The sequence below is a fragment of the Nicotiana sylvestris genome, chromosome 6, assembly GCF_000393655.2.
Source record: "Nicotiana sylvestris chromosome 6, ASM39365v2, whole genome shotgun sequence".
NCBI classification, from domain to species: Eukaryota; Viridiplantae; Streptophyta; class Magnoliopsida; order Solanales; family Solanaceae; genus Nicotiana; species Nicotiana sylvestris.
This window is the reverse complement of record NC_091062.1, coordinates 13,539,835-13,555,241: the sequence shown is the minus strand read 5'-3', so window position 1 is coordinate 13,555,241 and position 15,407 is coordinate 13,539,835.

The following is a 15,407-nucleotide window of genomic DNA, read 5'->3' as shown; positions in this document are numbered from 1 at the left end:
GGGGACGCATTTTGCGATCTCCTCAGGTTCGCATTTGCGAGCATATTGTTCGCATTTGCGAGGAATTTTTCATATTTTTCGGGTTCGCAATTACAACATCTGCGTCTGGTCAAAATCTGAGTTAGACGGGATTTTTCTCATTCTTTCAAATTTTCAACCCTAAAAAACTTAGAGGCGATTTTTTCAAGAAGTCTTTTTCCCCAATTCATTGGTAAGTGACTCTAACCTACTTTCTTTCAATTACCCATTATATTTCATAAGATTTCAACCTTAAATCTAGGATTTTCATAGTAGAAATATTGAATTTGGGTAGAATTAGAAATTTTTGTAAAATTGGAATTTAGACCTCAATTAATTGAGGTCGGATTTTGAAATAAATTACATAACCGGGCTCGGAGGTGAATGAGTAATCGGATTTTGGTCCAAATTTCGGATTTGGACTAAGCGGGCCCGGGAGTTGACTTTTTCAACAATGACCTAAATTGAACCTCTTTCATTCATGGGTGGTTCCTAAGGCTTATTTTGAATCGTTTGGTTGATAATTTTCTAGATTTGGTTGGTTCGAAGGCTTGTTCGAAAAGCAAAGTCGTGGTTGAGCTTTGAGTCGATTTTGGAGCGAGGTAAGTATCGTGGTTAACCTTAACTTGAGGAACTGGGACTTATTGCCTATTTGCTACATGTTTAAATGTTGGGTACAACGTATATGTGAGGTGACGAGTACTTATGCGTTGTTGTTGGGTTAAAAGTTAAAACATGCGGGTGTAACTTGTTTCTTATAATTTATTTCCTTCTTTGATTATGGTATCCATGCTTAGACTAGTTTATTACTTAATTGATCGTTCTTTCCGCATTTATGAATTATTTGTGATAATTGAGTATTATTGGAAGTTGAGGTTCGGTATTGTGGAACCGTTGTTGACGTAAAGTTTATTCTTGCTTATTCTTTCTCCCAAATATTATATATTCATTGCTACATAGTAAGGGAGAGTGTAAAAGTACGAAAGATGATGTCGTGCCGATTATTGTTTCATTTATTGATTTATACATACTGAGGAAGAGAGTTAAAGGATGAAGGGTGATGCTGTGTCGTATTTATCGTTTCATGATGAAATTGAGACTAAAAGCATGAAGGGTGATGTCGTGCCATATTTATCAATTTATGGAGGGATTGATATTAAAGCACGAAGGGTGATGTCGTGCCATTATTATTGTTTCATGGTGAGTTTGAGAGTAAAAGCATGATGGGTGATGCCGTGCAACCGTTATTCATTATGTTTATCCGTTTTTATTGGTTGAAGGTTTATCGATTGTTTCATGTTGTTATTTCCTGTTGTAGTTACCATATCATGTACCCCCTTTCGCATGTCCCCTCCCAATAGTACATGTTTAATCTTTATTTGTTGTTATGTTGTACATATATTTCCATTTGTGCAAGTTTAAATTACGTGGGTGTCCTGTCATAGCCTCGTCACTACCTCGTAGAGATTAGGCTCGACACTTACGGAGTACATTGGGTCGGTTATACTCATACTACACTCTGCACTTCTTGTGCAAATTTTGGTACTATCCCCAGCTATCCGTGAGGTGCATCAGCTCGGATTAGCTTATTTTGAGACTCGAGGTAGATCTGCTGGCGTCTGCAGACCTTGAACTCCCCTTCCTCTATCCTTATATACTATTCATTTCATTCGAGACAATTATATTTATTTCAAACTCTATTTGTAGAATCCTCTAGAAGCTCGTGTACTCATAACTCTAGATCCGAGTTGTACTAGATATATGGGTTATTATGCTACTTTGTACTTTATTTTGGTTTCATTTCTGTTAATTGGTTAAATTGTTCGAAGTGTTTAAAATTGGCAAAAGAAATTTCTCTAATGTTAGCTTGTCTAGTGAGCGAAATATTACGCGCCATCACGGTCTCGAAGGTGGGAATTTCAGGTCGTGACAAGTTGGTATCAGAGCACTAGATTGCCTAGGTCTCACGAGTCACGAGCAGGCTTAGTAGAGTCTAGAGGATCGGTACAGAGCTGTCTGTACTTATCTTCCAGCGGCTACGGATTTTAGGAAGAATTTCACTTCTATTCTTCTCTGTCGTACGATTTTATTCTATCATTGATAATTGAACTCTTATACTCTTGTTCTCTGGAAGATAGCGAGAACATGTATTGCGTCTTCAACTAGACAGCAACCGGATCCCCCAGTGGAATCTCCTACTAGGGGCACAGGACGAGGACGAGGTCGCACCAGAGGCCGAGGCAGAGGTAGGGGCATAGCTCAACCTTGAGCTCGAGCAGCAACACCAGCAGTGGAGCCTCCAGTGGATTTTGATGAGGAGGTTCCAGCTCAGATTGTAACTGTTGGACCAGCTTAATCCTGGAGGGGTTCATCGCCACCCAATGCTTCAGGACACTCTAGTCCGTTTGGTGGGCCTTATGGAGAGTGTGGCCCATGCCGGTGCATTTCCTATGGCACCAGCCGCCTCTCAGGTTGGGGGAGGAGCACAGACTTCCTCCACTCATGCTCCGGAGCATATTGCTCCCCCATTTCATACTCCAACAACCCCGCCAACTGGGTTAGTTCAGTCGGTTATTGTGGTACAGGCCGTTGATAGGCCTGCCATGTCTTCTGAGGGATTATTGAGATTGGACAAGTTTACAAAGCTCTTCTTAGTTCACTTTAGTGGTGCACCTTCTGAGGACCCATTGGATTATCTTGATCGCTGCCATGAGATGCTATGGAACATGGGTATAGTTGAGACCAATGAGGTTGATTTTGCAGTGTTTCAGATGATGGGTTTCGCCAAGAGGTGGTGGAAGGATTATGTGTTGACCAGACCAGCTGGGTCGCCTGCTCTTACTTGGGACAATTTGAGCGTCTCAGTAGGGTAGTATGCCTGTTACTCAGTATGAGACCCTTTTTGTGGATCTAGCCCGTCATGCTCTTCTTTTGATTCCTACTGAGAGAGAGAGAGGTTTATTGATGGACTCACTCACCCTATTAGGATACAAATGGACAAGGAGACCGGGAGTGATATTTCCTTTCAGAGTTGCTAGGCAGATCGAGATGATTCTTGCACAGGAGAGAGGGCAGGGGCCTAATAAGAGGCCTCGTCATTTTAGTGGGTTCAGTGGTGCATCATTTGGAGGCAGGGGTACTTTTGATAGAGGCCATCCTCTCAGGCTATTTCACTCAGTGCTCCAGGTATCTCATAGTGCCTCAGATGGTCGTGGTTCTCATATGTCTTATCCCGGCCAGCTAGCCTATAGTGCACCACCAGCCTCTATTAGTGCACCTCCACTCCAAAGTTTACAGGGTGGTTACTCAGGTAGACAAGGCCAATTTCAGAGTTAGCAGTCACAATAGTCGAGGTCTTGTTATACTTGTGGTGATCTAAGGCATATTACTAGATTTTACCCTCGGGCATCGGGCAGCTTACAGCAGCAGGGTTCTCGTGCCATGGTCCCGGCACCGGTTGCTTCACCGCTCGCTCAACCAGCTGGAAGTAGGGGTCAGACAACTAGAGGTGGAGATTAGTCCATTAGAGGTAGAGATCAGTCCATTAGAGGTGGAGGCCAGCCAGCTAGGGCCCGTTTCATAGACGTAGTTCAAAGTGGTGGGGGCCCGCCTCGATTTTATGCTTTTCTAGCGAGGCCTGAGGTTGAGTCATTTGACGCAGTCATCACAGGTATTGTTCCAGTTTGCCATAGATATGCTTCAGTTCTATTTGATCCGGGCTCTACTTATTCCTATGTGCCATCCTATTTTGCTTCATATCTGGTTATGCCTCGTGATTCTTTGAGTGCTCCTATGTATGTGTCCATACCTGTGGGAGATTCTATTGTTGTAGATCGTGTTTATCGTTCGTGTGTGGTTATTGGGAGTCTCGAGACTAGCATATCTCATACTTCTTGATATGGTAGAATTTGATGTCATCTTGGGTATGGATTGGTTATCACCTTATCATGCTATATTGAATTTTCATGCCAAGACAATGACCTTAGCCTTGCCGGGGTTGCCTCGATTAAAGTGTAGGGGGACTCCTAGCCATTCTACCAGCAGGGTTATCTCTTATGTGAAGGCTCTACGTATGGTCGAGAAGGGGTGTCTAGCTTATTTGGCTTATATCCGCGATTCTAGTGTGGAGGTTCCTTCCATAGATCGGGTACCAGTTGTTCGTGAGTTTCCAGAGGTATTTCCTATAGATCTGCCGGGAATACCACCCGACAGAGATATTGACTTCTGTATTGATTTGTCTCCGGGCACTCACCCTATTTCTATTCCGCCATACAGTATGGCCTCGCCAGAATTGAAAGAATTGAAGGAGCAGTTGCAAGATTTACTTGATAAGGGCTTCATTAGACCCAGTGTCTCGCCCTGGGGTATGCCTGTGTTGTTCGTGAAGAAGAAGGATGGATGGATGAGGATATGCATAGATTATCGACAATTGAACAAAGTCACCATCAATAACAAGTTTCCATTGCTAAGGATTGCTGATTTATTTGATCAGCTTCAGGGTGCCAAGGTGTCTTCGAAGATTGATTTGAGGTCTGGCTACCATCAGTTGAAGATTAGGGCATTAGATGTCTCTAAGACAGCTTTTCGGACTCGGTATGGGAATTATGAGTTTTTAGTGATGTCATTTAGGCTGACAAATGCCCCAGCAACATTTATGGATTTGATTAACCAGGTGTTCCAGCCCTATTTAGATTCTTTTGTGATTATGTTTATTGATGATATCTTGATCTACTCCCGCAGTCGAAAAGAGCACAAGTAGCATCTTCGGATTATACTTCAGGCTCTAAGAGACAACCAATTATATGCCAAGTTTTCAAAGTGCAAGTTTTGGTTGGACTTGGTTGCATACAGGTGAATCCTAAGAAGATTTAGGCAGTTCAGAACTGGCCTAGACCCATTGTAGCTACGGAGATCCGGAGTTTCCTGAGTTGGCGGGTTATTACCGTCGGTTCATGGAGGGGTTTACATCTATAGTATCCCCTTTGAATAGATTGACCCAGAAGGGTGCCCCATTCAGATGGTCAAATGAGTGTGAGTCGAGCTTTCAGAAGCTCAAGATTGCCTTGACTACGGTGCCAGTGTTGGTGTTGCCCACGGGTTTAGGATCTTACACAGTGTATTGTGATGTATCTCGTATTCGTCTTCGTGCAGTATTGATGCAAGATGGAAGGGTGATTGCATCTGTATCCCGGCAGTTGAAGGCTCATGAGAAGAATTACCATGTTCATGACTTAGAATTGGCAGCCATTGTTCATGCACTAAAGATTTAAAGGCATTATCTTTATGGCGTGTCGTGCGAGGTATTCACAGATCATCAGAGCTTGCAGTATTTGTTAAGACAAAAGGATCTCAATTTGAGGCAGAGGAGGTGGTTGGAGCTGTTGAAAGACTATGATATCACCTTTTTATATCATCCCAGGAAGGCCAATGTGGTGGCTGATACCTTGAGTAGAAAGGAAGTGAGTATGGGCAACCTTGCGTACATTCCATTTGGTGAGAGACCGCGTGCATCAGATGTTCAGGCTTTGGCCAATCAGTTCATGAAGATAGATGTTTCAGAGCCCAATCGTGTTCTAGCTTGCAAAGTCGCTCGGTCTTCCTTGTTTGAGCGCATCAGAGAGCGGCAGTATGATGACCCTCATTTGCTTGTCCTTAGGGACACAGTGCGGCATGGTGGTGCCAGGCAGGTTACTATTGGAGATGATGGAGTTTTGAGGATGTAAAGTTGTATTTGTATGCCTAATATAGATGGACTTCATGAGCTAATTCTTGAGGAGGCCCACAGTTCTCGGTATTCTATTCATCTGGGTGTTGTTAAGATGTATCAGTACTTGCGGCAACATTATTGGTGGAGAAGGATGAAGAAGGACATAGTTGTATATGTATCTCAGTGTCTAAATTGTCAGCAGGTAAAACGTAAGTTGGGCATACAGGTTGAGTTGAGCATGGCATTTCATCCCCAGACGGACGGGCAGTCCGAGCACACTATTCAGATATTGAAGGATATGCTTCGTGCTTGTGTTATAGATTTTGGGGGTTCTTGGGATCAGTTCTTGCCACTTGCAGAGTTTGCCTACAACAATAGCTACTAGTCGAGCATTCAGATGGCTCCCTATGAGGCATTATATGGGAGGAAATGCCGATCGCAGTTGGATGGTTCGAGTCGGGGGAGGCTCAGTTATTGGGTACAGATTTGGTACATGATGCATTGGATAAGGTAAAAATTATTCAAGATCGACTTCGCACAGCTCAGCCTAGGCAAAAAAGTTATACCGATCGTAAGGTTTGTGATGTTGCATTCATTGTCGGAGAGAGGGTATTGCTCTGGGTTTCATCCATGAAGGGTGTGATGAGGTTCAAAAAGAAGGGAAAGTTGAGCCCTAGGTATATCAGGCCCTTTGAGATTCTTCAGAGAGTGAGTGAAGTGGCCTACAAGCTCGCATTGCCACCTAGTTTATCAACAGTCCATCCGGTGTTCCATGTGTCTATGCTCCGGAAGTATCACGGTGATCCGTCTCATGTGCTAGATTTCAACTCAGTCCAATTAGATAAGGATTTGACTTACAAGGAGGAGCCAGTGGCTATTCTAGTCCAAGAAGTCTGATAGTCGAGTGTAGTGGAGATGTCAGCCGGTTGAGGCAGCCACTTGGGAGTCTGAGTTGGACATGCAGCGTAGATATCCACACCTTTTTACCAGTCTAGGTACTTTTCTATGTTCGTTCAAGAACGAACGCTTATTTTAAAGGTGGAGAATATGATGAACAGATAGGTCATCTAGAGTCTAAAATCTTAATTTTGTGTTTTGAAACCTCAAGTAGCTTCTTATAGCCTTTCTCTATTTGCGTGCGCAGTCCACACCTTTTTCTGGAAAGCTTTTATGTGAAAACTTGATTAAAATGAGAGTTCGTTCTATTTGAGTTGACTTCGATTAATGTTTTGAGAAAACATATCCGGATCCATATTTTTATGGTCCCGACGGGTCTGTATCGGGATTTGGGACTTGGGCGTATGCTCGGAATCGAATTCGGATGTCCCTAGCTCGAGTTATCACATTTTGTCGAAAATTTGAAGTTTAAAGGTTTAAAGAATTTAAATAATTGACCAAAGTTTGACTTTAATGCTACCGGGTCCAGATTTTGGTTTCAGAGCATGGTATAGGTCCATAACTATATTTATGACTTGTAAATTTGGTGCAAAACGGAGTTGGTTTGACGTGATTCGGACGTCCGGTTGTTAAATAGAATTTTTTAAGTTCATTGAATTTTTTTATTTGATTTGGTATCCGATTCGTAGTTCTAGGTACTATTTTGGTATTTTGATCGCGCGAGCGAGTTCGTATAATATTTTTGGACTTGTATAGCCCCGAGGGTTCGGGTGAGTTTCAGATAGGCTACGAAGTGAATTTGGACTTAGAATCATAGCTGGTGCAAGTGTGTGTTCTGGTGTTGTCTACAGATCTCGCATTTGAGAGGTTTGCGAGCCTCACATTTGCAAAGAAGACTTCACATTTGCGAGCATGGGCTGAGGGATTGGTTTTCGTATTTGAGAGATCTGGGGTTGTCGCACCCCTTTTTTCCCTCGCGTGGAGAGAGGTCTGGGTTTCGACATTCCATGGGCTGTGAAAACTCATTTCCTTTTGGGAATTGGGTATTTGAAGAGTTGTCACCTAATGAGTTATGGGGCGTTAGGGCACCTAAAGTGATTAACTCTTGGATTTGTTTGTATTACCAGAGATTTAGGGTGAGGGCTCGAAATAACCTTGAGGGGAAGGTGTTAGGCACCCCTCTTGGTCCATAACTATGGGTCCCGATCGAACTTATATTCACAAATTAGTCCATATAAATAAACAATTCAATCAAATAGGTTGCAAGTAAAGCACGTTGGATAACTCAAGTAATGAGATAAAGATTTTGAACAAGTTGTAAAACAAAGGTTTTAAATAGAAAAAGGAATTTTCGTAAAGGAGGAGTCCTAGGTTGGTTAGCCTACAGGATCACCCCACACAATGCTTGGTAAATACTCCTCGATGAGGGGATACACATGACATTAGCGCGTAGTCATCATATCCCATATCTACCCTTCCCATCCCCTTAGTGGTCATGCAAATCGAGTATTGGTCAGTGATCTCTATTGCGTGTTGTTACCCATCCCTTCTTAATGGTCCTGGAGGGATTTAGGACCTCTACCTATAGATGTTTCTAGACAGACCCCTAAGGGTTTAAAGGTGAAACTTCTACGGCGACAGGCAAAACAATTTGGACTTTTAACACATAAGATAAATGGGAGTAATTAGAGGCTCAAAGTTTCCTCCTCAAACAAAGCACAGAAGGAACGCGTCTCAAAAGAAGTAGTTTGGGAACGTTGTAGCATGCCCAGTATAACAATTCTGATGAAAAGCCATACCACTGAAGAAACCATTGGAAGATCTAAAGAAGAAAGCCGTGTCCCCAGCAAATCAAGCAAAGTGATGAGAACTGACATTCAGAAAAGGTGAAGGACCAGCATCATCTCCAAGTTCACAAAATAAAGGCGTCGGAGGAAAGCATTAGCCGACAAGAAAGCAAGGCAACAAGAACAAGTTGAAGATGGATGAAATTTCAGGATCCTCAGTTTAACTTAGCTTCTTGTTTTCCTTTTAGAGCAATGTAATAGGGAGATCGGTTGAGCAGTAGCATCCTACAGCAGCATACAACAGCGCACAACAACAGCAAGCAATACAGTCACATGGTAGTCCCAGCTACCAAAATTTCCCGAACTACATTGACCTGATTCCTGTTCAGCCCAGGATATGTAGGAAACCTCTGAAGCAAAGGTTCGGTCAAATCTTTTTCAAAAAATGCTTCACACGGAGTATTCGGACGGGCAAAAATCGCTCGCTTTATCTTTGCGCGAAAACCCTTCGTGTCTTCGGGCAAAGAGGGGCAGCTGTAAGCACGTGATTTTTGCTTTACGAGCAATCGCTCCAAAAGAAAATAAAAATAGTGACAAATGATTTCGCTGTACAATTTTTCGAGTTTTCCGTGACATGTGTTGTTAGTCATTTATGGGTCTGTCCATTTTACATCTAGTCATTACCAAACAAAAATACAAAATGCCTGTCGTTAAAAGAAAATTCAAAAAATATATGTATGTGTGCATCGTTCATTCTAAGCTGTGATCTAACCATTTTTTATTTATTTTTTTTATTTTTATTTTTTTTATTGTCCATTTATGTGTGTTTATCGTTGTGGGTGTCACTCAATATGTGTGTAGGTTTATTTTAATTTTTACATTATTTTAGGAATTTTTGTTTAAATTGGAAAAAAAAAGGGAGAAAAGGAAAATCCGATTTGGGCCCCGAAACAAGGCCCAAAACCAAAGTACTGATCCAGTCCAAACCCAGCCTGCCCAAGCACGGACTCAAACGACGTCGTATCGGCGTCCCCATTTGAAGCCGTTGATCTGATTCAAAGGAACGGTCCAGATCAGGCTGTCCAACTCACCTCAACGACGCCGTTTCAGGCAAGTTGATCTGAGCCGTCCAACCTCATTGATCCAACGGTCCCTGGCTCCCTCATGACCCGACCTATTTAGCCGGTTTAACCCAACCCCTCACCTAAACCAAAACGACCCCGTTCCCATACCAAACGACCCCGTCCTGTTACCCACCAATAGATCTAAGCCGTTCAGATCACTTGATCTAACGGCTCCAATCTCTCTTCCCCTTCCATATATAAACTTGACCCTTTACCCCGCACCCCCTATCCGAACCCCCCCTTCGAACCCCCCTTCAGTCATCTCCTTCCCCGAACCCTGAAACCCCCAAACCCTAACGCCGCCCTAGTTTCCCTTCCACCAAAACCCGGCGGCATGAACGCCGGTGGCCACCTCCCGAACACCCTAAGACCCCCTCACTCTCCTGAACATGGATCTGTTACTCCCTAGCCTCGAATCACTTTCGTTCGTCTCGAATCTTCATTTGAAGATTTGAGTCGAACCCGGATCTATGCCAAACCACCCCATCTTCATACCAGACACCCCCCTGACCTTCCTCGTGACCAAACCAAGCTTGGTTTGGTCCGAATCTACCCACAACTCCCAAAAATCCAGATCTGAAAATCCAGACTTTAGAACACATGCACATGGGGAATCCGGATATCCTTAACGGGGGTTTGAGGTCTAATAGACCTTAATCAAGGTGTTCTCATGTGAGAACACCCTGATTAAAGTTTGTTCGGCCTCAAAGGGTCAATGTCGAGTCAGATTTGGTTCAGTTTTGTCTGGACATTTTTGGTAAGCTTTCTTTTCCTTTTTGTTTTATTCAACTGCTAGTTAAGTATGTTAGCATGTTCTGTTGTGTTTGTTCGGTGTTTTCTGATACTTTTCTTAATTTCTTCCGTCTTTGTAAAGACCTTTTATTTGGTCAATTGTTTTCTGTGTATGATTTGAATGTGTTCTGTGATAAACATGATCGTCGATTAGTTTAATCGGCAGATAAGTTAACTCATATAGGCCCCAGTAATTGAACAAAAATTGTCTGATGCCCTTTAGGTCCCTAAACGTATTGTTTATGTGAGCGATTGATTATTACCTGTTATAATTAGTATAGTCGACTCGATAAATATCGTCGATTAGCTTTCTATAACTAATAAATCGAATGAGCTAATAATGTCGCATGACTAATTGAGCTTTGCCACTGACTGTATGCCCCAGCATTGTTTGAAATGGTTTGTTTGCACTGTAAAACTGACTGAAAAAGGTTCAGCCCAGGCAGTCTTGAGTTCGAACTTTCATCAGTTCAAAAAATGCCCTGATGCTGCAATAGGCAGGGGCAGTAATAATCAAGGTTGACAGGGGTATTCTGGGGTGTTAAAAAGAACAGAAGTAATTAGTTTAAGTGAGCTGACAAATGGGGTACTAAATTAGGATTAAACTAATGCCAATGGGGGAACAAGACACAAGGGTATGGGGCTTAAATTGAATACTAAAATAAGCCCATAATCCTTGATTAAAGAATAAACCAGGCGTGGGGAACAAGAGGGGCTGGCATCAAGAGATGCTCAAGCATGGGTTTAACAGGGTAGGGGCAGGCTGCAAGTTGCAGCATGGGGGCAGCTTAGCTGCACTTGGTCACTTTGGCTTATAAATAGGCCATTTGAGAACTGAAAAAGGGCTGGACTTTTAGTCTTCAGAAAAAGAGAAAAACAAAGTGAAAATTTTCAGTCTTAAAGCTAGAGTTTAATCTGAAGAGAGGTCTAGTGAGTCAAAAGAAAGCCGAAAAACATAAGTTAGTTTCCAAATAGATTGTAACCAAACACCATCTGAAAGTTGAACAAGAATTCATATTGGTCAAGCTGTCTTGGCCAAGTTCTGTCGTCTGCAGTGACTGAGCTGTTTGTTGGTTGCTGAACTGATTGGTATTTGCTGCATTGAACTTCTTTTACTTCTGGTGTTCATTACTCTTCGTCTGGAATTATTGGTTTGGCACTCGACTATTTGCTGGCTTCATTTATTCTGGGAATCATTGTTGGTTGTTCGTGGACTGTGGAAAATAATCTTGGTTGTTGGTTTGTTGCTGTGCTGTTGCTGTGTATCTGTTGATGCTGTGATTACTGCATACTACTCAACTGATCACTCTCCTTCTTCCTTTCCTTTCCTTACCAGGTACACAATTGATACCACCAATGTAACTGAGAGTTTGAGCATGAATGCAAAAGAGAGGACCTGCAGATTGTTTTTATGTATACATGAACTGTTACATTAAATGTCATAAAATAGTTACATTTTCGTTTGTATAATAGAAGTAGCCTACATGCTCAGTATATCAATGTAGGTTAATGAATGATAGTCATGTATGTATGCTGTTAGGTGAAAAACATTCCCAGGGTAATAGATTGTATTTTAGACTTAGTCTGATGGTGTAGTACATTCTATAATGTAGGCCAAAATAGGTAAACTACCCACATGAGTTAAAGTTCTTTCCTCTTTTGCTAGTTTGTCACATATAAATTGATAAAGAACAAAGAATCAGTTCTAGGCCTCAACCTCAGGAAGACCGAGCCCAAATCGAAAAATCAGTTAGGCCTGTATCGAAAAAACAGGGCCCAAGTCTGGCCATCTCGCATGAGCTAGGTTTGGGCCCATAATTTGCGGCTAGTTGTCCATAAGTGCAGTCACGTTTTATGATTCTGTAAAAGCACTTTAAATCCGGTTTTATAATCAACTAAGGCTATTTACTGCTTTCAATTGATAGAGACAAACACGACAAGAAACGTAGTTGCTATAGGATATCCTTTAAAAATAACAACGAGATGAGCCTCGATAAAAATAAACAAAACGCAGATGCGGGGCCCTTGTTAAATGTATATTAGTAAAGCATTTAGCTTCCAGGACGGGTTGTTTAGCAAATCTCACAACCTTCCTAAAATAACAATACGCTAGAATTTTTAGGACGCGCCTTAATAAATCTTACCTTCGTAAACTCGGGTGCACATTGATGTGACCCAAATCCAAATCCCAACGGAATCGAAATGTGTTTCTAATCACGGGTACATTGATTGTGACGTGGTTCGAGATGCGTGTCCATGACGTTGCAAATTCATTTTAAAAAAAAATAGAATGAGATGAGCCTCGCCAAATAAAAATACAAATTGCGGGGCCCTCAGTAGATATTTGTTTTAAAAATTATTTAGACTTCGGGATGGACCGTTTAGTAAAATTCCACGGTCCTACCCAAAATAAATACGCTAGTCGCTTTAGGCGCGCCTTTAATAATTTAATTTCCTTAAACTCGGGTGCACATTGATGTGACCCAAATCCAAATCTCAACGGAGTCAAAGTGTGTCGACGACCACGGGTACATTGATTGTAACGCAGTTCGAGATACATTTTCACAACGTTGCAATTCTTGATAAAAACAGTAAATGATAAAAGCGGTTAAAAGTTAAATTTTGCATATAAGTTCACACTTGTATAAAATCAGATCATCAAGCCGAATATAACAGTTGAGCGACCGTGCTAGAACCACGGAACTCGGGAATGCCTAACACCTTCTCCCGGGTTAACAGAATTCCTTATCCGGATTTCTGGTACGCAGACTGTAATATAGGGTCATTATTTTCCTCGATTCGGGATTAAAATCGGTGACTTGGGACACCCTAAATCTCCCAAGTGGCGACTCTGAAATAATTAAACCAATCCCGCTTCGATTGTCCTTTAATTGGAAAAACTCCCCTGCGCCCCGCGGGCGCGGAAAAAGGAGGTGTGACAAGCATGATTTCTACCCGTATTACCCCATAAATATGTAGCTACCCATCCATTTCACTAATTACCTCAATATTTGTTTACAAGATATTATAGACCATATGAATGAATTACATAAGTAAATAAGAAAATAATAAGCTATTCTATAGGGAGCCTTCAATTTGGCCCAAGTTTCCAAAGCCTCCAATAGTCTCAAATGCCTCAATTCCATAGACAAAATCAAAGTCTAGGTGCATCAAAGTTCCCTAAGGATCTCAAGGATCCCGGGCAGTGCTTAAACCTAGACTTGGTAACCAAAATTGAATAAGTGCAGCGTGGAAGGACCAGCCTCAGTATGCCAGAGTTCACAGGGTTCTCAAGAGGATCCCAAGGCAGTACACATACTGGAGGGGGCATAACTTATCAACTTAGGAGTAGAGTGAAAGTGCTTGACACAAGTTGGAAGGTTTTAGTGGGAAAACTGGATTAAAAGGAAGTTTGTTTTGAAATAATTTAGTAAAACAACAGAAATAGTTTGAAAGAGAGTGGAGTAGTCAACAATAGTCCAAACACAACACTCTTAAGACAGGTTCTTACAAAGCAGGGGTCACAAAATCAAAACAAGTTTAGTAGTCACAAATAGGGGCCAAGGGATTGGGATACATAGAACACTTGATTGTAAACACATAATAAAGCAAAGGTCTAGAAATTGGTACAGACATGCACAGAAATAGCTGACCAGACATAGTCATAGAACCAGGCATAAAGAACAAACTTACATATAAGGGTGATAGGGGTTTGAGGATTCATGGAGCATATGATGGTAAGCGCATAACATGTAGAGATAATTGGTATAGACATGCTCAGAAACAATACAGGGGTAATACACTGATCCTAAAGGAGGGAAGTACATAACATGCTAATAATGTAAACGTATCAACTACAAGTTTCACAGCAAAACCATAAATAGAAGCAAACTAGAAACATGATGAACTGAAGCAATAAAAGTATCATATTGTTGTTGGAACTTTGAATTGAAACTAGAACATACCAGCAAAAAAGACAGTAAGTAGAGTGAAAGAGCAGGAGAACACAATAGTTAGCCTTGGCTTGTAGCCGGCTAACCTAGAGTAGTAGCAAATAGCACAAAAGAGAGAGAGCAGAAAGTTTTAAGTGTAAGAGAGAAAGAGAGCTTTTGAACCAAGAGTGTTCGTGTCTTTGTGCTAATAAGAGAGTGTGTATATACAGTTTGAAAGCAGGTAGAAAATAAGGTAAAAATCAAAGTTCATCAGTAATTATGGGGACTCAGAATCAATCAGTCATGACATCAAGGTAAGTACTCCCCTTAAGTTAAGGGAATTAACTCAAACAACAAGAACAAGTGATAAATAAGGAAAGAAATCAGTATATGACTAATAAAGAAAAATTCAAATTCAGTAAGCATAGGGTAGACAATTAAGGCTAAGTTCAGAAAACTCCATTAAGGAAATAGCTCAATAAGAATAAAGTACCATAGCAAACAAGGTAAGTGAATCAGTTAATTTGAATAGACGAGATAGAAATTTAGGGTTTAAAGGAAGATCTTTCAATCAAACCGTTAAATAAGGAATCCAGAATCAATCAAGAAGAAGTCGTGATTCAGTACTCGACATATAAATAAAGTAAGAGCAACCAGACATAGAAACATGCATGTTAAACAATATCGATAGAAAGAGGCAAGTCTTGAATAATCAAGGTGAACATAATCACATAAAGGTGGTATACGTTAGGCTAAGAACTCAGTAAGAGCATATTCGAGGCAATGTAACCACAAAAACTTAGACAAGGATCGAGTAGTCATTCTAACACACAGAACCAAACAAAGAAAATCTGGAAAAATTAGGGCTTTTAACATAGGCGAGTTGAAAAAGCAGTAAAATCATAGAATCAAGCGAAATATGCAAGAGAAGAGGTTTAAACATAAAGAATCAGTTTAAACAAGGTTTTAGAAGAAGTTCTGAAAACCCTAATTTTAGAAGAAGGTGAAAACAACTTGAAATCGATGATTCATGTAAAAGAGATTCAAGAACAGTGTAAAACATCAGAGGAACAAACTCAAATGGTTTAAAAATCATACAGATCTAGGAGATGTAAGCAAAAATTAGGGTTTCAGAAGGAACCCAAGTAGA